This window comes from Salvelinus sp. IW2-2015, unplaced genomic scaffold (genome assembly GCF_002910315.2).
Source record: "Salvelinus sp. IW2-2015 unplaced genomic scaffold, ASM291031v2 Un_scaffold1221, whole genome shotgun sequence".
Lineage (NCBI taxonomy): Eukaryota > Metazoa > Chordata > Actinopteri > Salmoniformes > Salmonidae > Salvelinus > Salvelinus sp. IW2-2015.
Genome location: NW_019942785.1, coordinates 306,966 through 314,392, shown reverse-complemented (window position 1 = coordinate 314,392; position 7,427 = coordinate 306,966). Strand labels below are relative to the sequence as shown.

Here is a 7,427-nt window from a genome sequence, read left to right as displayed (position 1 = left end):
TTATTTTCTTTCAATCTCATTTCTCTTTCCTCGCCTCTATCGCTTCCCTCCATCTTTCGCATTTTTCTATCCTTTTCCGTCCTTTTTTCTCTCTTTCTTTCCTTTCTTCTCCATCTTCTTGTCCTCCTTCTATTATTCCTTCCTGCTTTTCATTCTCTCTTTCATTTCTTCTCTTCCTATTTCTTCTCTCTTCCGATCTTTTTCCTCCTCCTTTCCTCCTTTTCTTTTTCCCTAATTTCTTTTCTCTTTCTCTCTTCATTCTCTTTACTCCCGATTAGTGCACCTCGCCGCCGATCGCCAGAAAAACTGATGGCATTTACGAAACGCCTCAACACCCGTTTGAAATGCGGTGTCAGTAAAACGTCCGGCAAAAAACGCGGTAATTAAATTGGGGTGGGGATGCCAAGGCGCACAGTTACAGTTCTCCAACACTCTGATAAAACATGAAACAGCTTAACCGGGTCTGCTAGGGCGAGTTAAAAATGTCAGAGTGACGTGTTGACTCGTTCATGTCTGAAAGTAAGCAATTCAAGTAGCCAACGTTAGCCAGTTAGCTTTGGGCTTGACTGCGTGTTGTGTCAGAACGCCGGATCAACCCTACTCCTCGATAACGCTTCGAGCAACCCTTACCCTCGCAGAGCGTCCATGTCGCTCTGAACCTCCAGGAAGCGAAACGCTCTGAAATTTACTTAATTGTACAATCTGACAACGCTCTGAATTACGAACGCCCAGAACTCTGCCCACTCCAGACACCTGACACCACGATTACATTTCATGAACACGCCATAGTCAGAAGCTACATGACACATTGATTGAGTTTCCTGGCACTCAGACAAATACTGTAGACTCCATTTCCCACTCCTCTCCAGATTACCTGTCTAAATGATTGATAGACTGAACTACAAATGTATGTTGTAGTCTCAAAAAACGATTAACAGAGTATCAATGCAAAACAACTATTTCCACCCCCTTGCATCCCTGACTGAGTGTCACATTTCCAATGCATGCCTCCCACGTTCATATCATGAGTGCAAAATCAAAAGCGATGCTTTAAACATACCTCTAATCCAGGGTGTGTTTCGTGTCTTTAGATAGATTAGTGAGCTAGATGTCAACCAGTATGTTATTTCTTGCTGCCAGGGCTAACTTAGGACATGTAAGAGAGAAGAAGGCAGTCGAATCCCAGTTCCACCTGAACTGGTACCACATACTGTTTCGAATTACGAGCGTTTCATGATTTACCTTTCCGCAACCATTAGTACTACTACTAAGAAACCCCACTACCTCTTTGCCCAAATAACCAACAGCCATTCTTACCTACCTGAAACCCACCTACCTTTCCAAAAAACCAACCAGCCAGCTCTACTACCTGAACCCCACCTAACCCCTTTCCAAAAAACCAAACCAAGCCAGCTCTAACCTACCTGAACCCCACCCTACCCCTTTCCCAATAATACCAAAACCAGCCAGCTCTACCTACCTGAACCCCACCTACCCCTTCCAAAATAACCAACCAGCCAGAGACTCTACCTACCCGAAACCCCACCTAACCCCTTTCAAAATTAACCAAAGCCAACAGCACACCACCTTCCCTACCTCCACCTTCCCTACCTCCCTCCTCCCTACCTTCCCTACCTTCCCTACCTTCCCTACCTTCCCTACCTTCCCTACCCTTCCTACCTACCACCTACCTACCTTACCTATCTACCTATCTACCTATCTACCTATCTACCTATCTACCTACCTGACATCTTTAGAAAAAAAATGTTAGAAATGGTTCTGACATTGAACCCCAAAGCATTATCTGCAACCAGAAAATGGTTCTTCAAAGGGTTCTCCTATGGGGACACCCAAAGTCCATTTAAGGTTCTAGATAAGCACCTTTCTTCTAAAGTGTGTACCTACCTACCTACCAGCCACCTACCTACCTACCTACCTTACCTACCACAGATCTATTTCTGCATTGTTACTGGTAGAACATTTTCATTCAAAAGGCTTTCAAAAGAAAAACAATTAGTGTTTACAGTTATTATTATAATTTTTACTTTTGGTTTTTGCTACTGCATACTTGGCTTACTAAAGACTACTACGCTATAAACATTAGTGATTAATAAAAATCATGAAACCCTTTGTTGTGTGTGACATGGTAAAAGCATGTAACCTGTTGCATTTTAAACAATGAGATGACCAATAAAGAGCTTTCCAATGTTTCCTGTGTACTGAGGGCTTTGTGTTTACTACCGGCTCATCTGCATCAGGGCGGAAGCCTCTGCTTGCTCGCCAATACGTGGAACACACATCAGGATTTTTGCTCAACACACACCAAACGCACTGTACACACACACACACACACTACCACACACACACACACACACACACCACACACACACACACACACACACACACAGGCTATGTCTGTTACTGTGACGAGAATGTCAGTGTAGGCCAGGGCTAGAGATTCAGGGCCAGAAGGTGTTTTCTCCTTAAAAAAAACTTTTTGCGGAGTCTTTTCTTTTTTGTCTCACAGCATGACACTGAACCAGCTTATTAATCCTGTTCAGGCCAAAAATCGAAATGGGGATCTAGGCCGTTGTGAACCAGTGTTGGAGGATTACAAAGCCGATGCCAAATTGGATATGCAGTTTAAGAGGAGGTCCAGAATCTGACGTCAGGTCCTAACGAGCTCCAGGAGGAGATGGGAGCCTATGACTCACGAGGAACTCCACAACCGATGTCACGCTTGAGGAGAGACGCCGAGCGATTGCATGCAAAAATTAGGTTAGGCTGAAGAAAGATTTCTGACACACACTCTACACACACTAATTCAATACTGACGGAGGTTAACTAACACATCCACACAACACAGCACTCCAACCCCACACGACACACACACACACCAACACATAATTGTTCATTGGATAACGTCTGGCATGGGTTAGACCAGAGTGAAACTTCATGTATTACAACACCTCAAGAAAACATTCTACAGTCAAGGTACAACAAAACAACACATGAACACCTGAAAAAAAAAACACAATCCTTTCCTCAACACACTGGGAACACACCTTAGCTTCTTCTCAGAGTGTATGAGCAGAAACAAGAATACTACACAGAACAGAAACTACGACATACTACACAGACAAGATACTACACAACGCAATACTACACAGACAAAACTTCAACTACACAGACATAATACTACACATACAAAATACTACACAGACATGAACACCCAAGACAGAATACTACACAGCCATAATGACTACCTGGACAAGAATACTAACCAGACATAATACTCACACCGACATAATACTACAAACAGACATAATACTACACAGACAAATACTACACAGACATAATAACTACACAAGGACGGAATACTACACAGACGGAATACTACTTAGACAGAATACTACACATACAAAATACTACACAGACATAATTACTACACAGACAAATACTACACAGAGCAAAATACTACACAGACTGATAATACTACAAACAGCCTATAGCAGTAAAATGAGATTACAGTATGTCTCACAATTGTTTCAAACACCTGTTTCTCAATATTATTACAGGTCCGATCTTTGTTTAATCCCAATTTCACTGAGAAAAAAATATGATTCCATTATTTTTGCCTGTCTCTGTGTAGCCAATGTGTCAAAGGTGAATTGATAATTTAAACATTACACTGGAGCTTGCTGAGGGGAGGAGGCTCATAATAATGGCTGGAACGGAGTAAATGGAATTTTATTAAACATATGGAAACCATGTGTTTGATATATGTGATACCATTCCACCTATTCCGCTCCAGCCATTACCACAAGCCCATTCTCCCCAACTAAGGTGCCACTGCCGCGTGTGACAGATACGTAGGTGAGTTGTATGTTCAACCTAACCAATTTGAGATATAATTTCGGCACCCTCTCAACTCTATACAACCTCTATACAATCTCATCTCAGTCTACAACATCTAGTGATTTATTACAGTGCTAATAAATGCACTGCACACCTACGATGTAGTCTCACAAGGTTGTCTAGTGGCTGCTGGTGGAAAACACTGTCAGAGCCAGTAGTAGAGTTTGCATTTTCAATAGCCTGCTGAATTACTCTGCTATGAATACAGTGAATGCACACTGTCTGACTACACACACACACACAACCACACACACACACACCACACACCACACACACACACACAGAAATGCACAAACACACAGACAACACACACACAATACACACACACACAGATGATACACATTCTCCATCAGTCAAACACAGCTGGAAGAGTGTGGTAAAGTAGTCCCCCCTCACTCATTTCACACACACACGGCAGCAGGAAACAGTTCACAGAGTTTAGAGATCAGATGAGATAAAGGAGAGGTCAGAGGTCACTCAGCAGGAAACAGTTCACAGAGTTTAGAGATCAGATGAGATAAAGGAGAGGTCAGAGGTCACTCAGCAGGAGACAGTTCACAGAGTTTAGAGATCAGATGAGATAAGGGAGAGGTCAGAGGTCACTCAGCAGGAAACAGTTCACAGAGTTTAGAGATCAGATGAGATAAAGGAGAGGTCAGAGGTCACTCAGCAGCAGACAGTTCACAGAGTTTAGAGATCAGATGAGATAAAGGAGAGGATGGTCACATCATTGCTATGTTCTACTTCATCACTGCTGTCATCTCCCTTTCCCTCCTTCTCTTATTTATATCTCAGTAGACATTCCTCCTTCTCTATCCTATAGTTCTTCTCTCTGAGCCCAGCTCTCTATGTAACGCCTGAAATATGTATTTGTCCCCTTCCCTCTCTAATGTGTCAACATTCACACTAGGATCAGGCTGATCCCTCTCTAATGTGTCTACATTCACACTAGGATCAGGCTGATCCCTCTCTAATGTGTCAACATTCACACTAGGATCAGGCTGATCCCTCTCTAATGTGTCAACATTCACACTAGGATCAGGCTGATCCCTCTCTAATGTGTCTGCATTCACACTAGGATCAGGCTGTTCCCTCTAATGTGTCTACATTCACACTAGGATCAGGCTGATCCCTCTTTAATGTGTCTGCATTCACACTAGGATCAGGCTGCTCCCTCTCTAATGTGTCTACATTTATTCACTGATTCCATAATCCTCAAATCATCATTCCATTCCAGAATGACTGACTGATGGTTCGTGGTTAGATTTCCCTGTAGTCTAGCTCTGGTTGGCTGGAGCCATATTCAGGCCAATAGGAGATTAGATTAGACCTCATGTGTGTCTCTCTCTCTCTCCCCGAGGTCCAGACTGACCATAATCCAAAAATAGGAACATGGTGATTAGAGGAAATAAATAAATAAACACAGATTATTACTATAGTCTGTAATCCCACGGAGGTATTATGTAAGGTGCTGATAGTAGTGGTGTTTGTTTGCTCATGTGATGTTGTGTTTGTCTCGCTGCTGGTAACCTGCTGAGGTCTCATAGTCACAGCTTGATATATTTAATTTAATTTAAACCAGAATCAAATTGTGCTAAACACACATTATGTAGTTTTAACTTTCAAAACTGTCAAAATGTGAGAGAATAATACAGTTTTGGTAGAAAGAGTGAAGATAGATAGACATGAGAGAAAGAGTGAGGGGTGAATATAGACATGAGAGAAAGAATGAGGGGTGAAAATAGACATGAGAGAAAGAATGAGGGGTGAAGATAGACATGAGAGAAAGAATGAGGGGTGAAGATAGACATGAGAGAAAGAGTGAGGGGTGAAGATAAGACATGAGAGAAGAGTTTGAGGGGGAAAGATAGACAATGAGAGAAAGAAGTAGGGTGAAGATGAGATCATGAGAGAAAGAGTGAGGGGTGAAGATAGACATGAGAGAAAGAGTGAGGGGTGAAGATAGACATGAGAGAAAGAGTGAGGGTTGAAGATAGATAGACATGAAAGAAAGCGTGAGGGGTGAAGATAGATAGACATGAAAGAAAGAGTGAGGGGTGAAGATAGATAGACATGAAAGAAAGAGTGAGGGGTGAAGATAGATGAACATGAGAAAAAGAGTGAGGGGTGAAGATAGATGAACATGAGAAAAAGAGTGAGGGGTGAAGATAGATGAGAGAAAGAGTGAGGGGTGAAGATAGATAGGCATGAATAATTGCGTTTCACAACCACATTAGTGCCAGAGAGATAATGAGAGACAGAGGGAGAATTGCATGAAGAGAGAGAGAAGCATAGAAAGGAAGAGAGAGTATACTGGGGGACAGGACCGAAGCTGTTTGTTCCTTAGTTAACATTAAGATCTAACAACAAGAACGAGGTTGTTAACCATCTGTTCATAATGATAAAACCATTAATCAAACTACCTGGCTGTCATCAGGGAACAAGGCGCAGCTAAGCGTTCAGCGCTAGATATGTCAACTTCATATCAACACCTCAATCAAGCCTAATTAACGATACGCTCAGCTCAAACAGCCTAGAACAAGTAGCAGCAGCAGCATGAGCTCAGTGGATCCTACATAACCTGGAACAACAATCAAATCTCCCTCCCTCCCTCCCTCTCTCTCCCCATTTCTCCCTATCTCTCTCTCTTGCTCTGTTTCTCTCTCATCCTCTCTCTCCCCATTTCTCCCCATCGCTCTCTCTCTCTCTCTCTCTTTCTCTCTCTCCATCGCTCAGACAAACATAAGGCACAGAATACCCGAGACCATTACCTTTATTCTCTGAGGATGACAGACAGATGGAGGTCTAGACATAGACACAAACAACAATACACACATGCTATTGTTCTTTTGTGAATGAAGGCTGAGTGAATGTTTTGTAAATTATGTTATTATGTGTAAGTACAATATGATTTCTTTATTAGAGCATGTTAGCCAATATGAAATCATACAGATGCAGTGTTTAATCTATGAGAATGATATGCAGTATCTATGAGAGGTATTTCTATGTTGGTTATTCCTTCACAGCATGTGGGAAGTTGACAGGCATCAGTGATCCTGTCACCATCAAGACGTCTGGATCCCGGTTCGGATCCTGGATGACTGACCCTGCGGCACCGGAAGGAGATACCAGGGTATACACACACACACACACATTTCAGCCGTCCATGAACATGGAGAAAATACAATTACCCTTCTTTAACGCTCCGGTAGTGTCTAAAGCTACGTTAAGGTAATGATCACCTTACCTCGGTAGCGTCTAAAGCCCAGCTACTTTAAGGTAATGAATTCCTGACCTCGGTAGCATCTAAAGCCCAGTTACGTTAAGGTAATGATTTCCTTACCTCGGTAGCATCTAAAGCCCAGCTACTTTAAGGTAATGATTTCCTGACCTCGGTAGCGTCTAAAGCCCAGCTTCGTTAAGGTAATGATTTCCTGAGCTCAGTAGCGTCTAAAGCCCAGCTACATTAAGGTAATGATTTCCTGAGCTCAGTAGCGTCTAAAGCCCAG

At 42.5% G+C, this 7,427-nt stretch overlaps 1 pseudogene; it reads left to right on the top strand.

The window, feature by feature from the left end:
- The window catches only part of LOC112070110 (noelin-like), a 24,220-nt pseudogene that overhangs the window by 11,243 nt on the left and 5,550 nt on the right, over window positions 1-7,427 (top strand).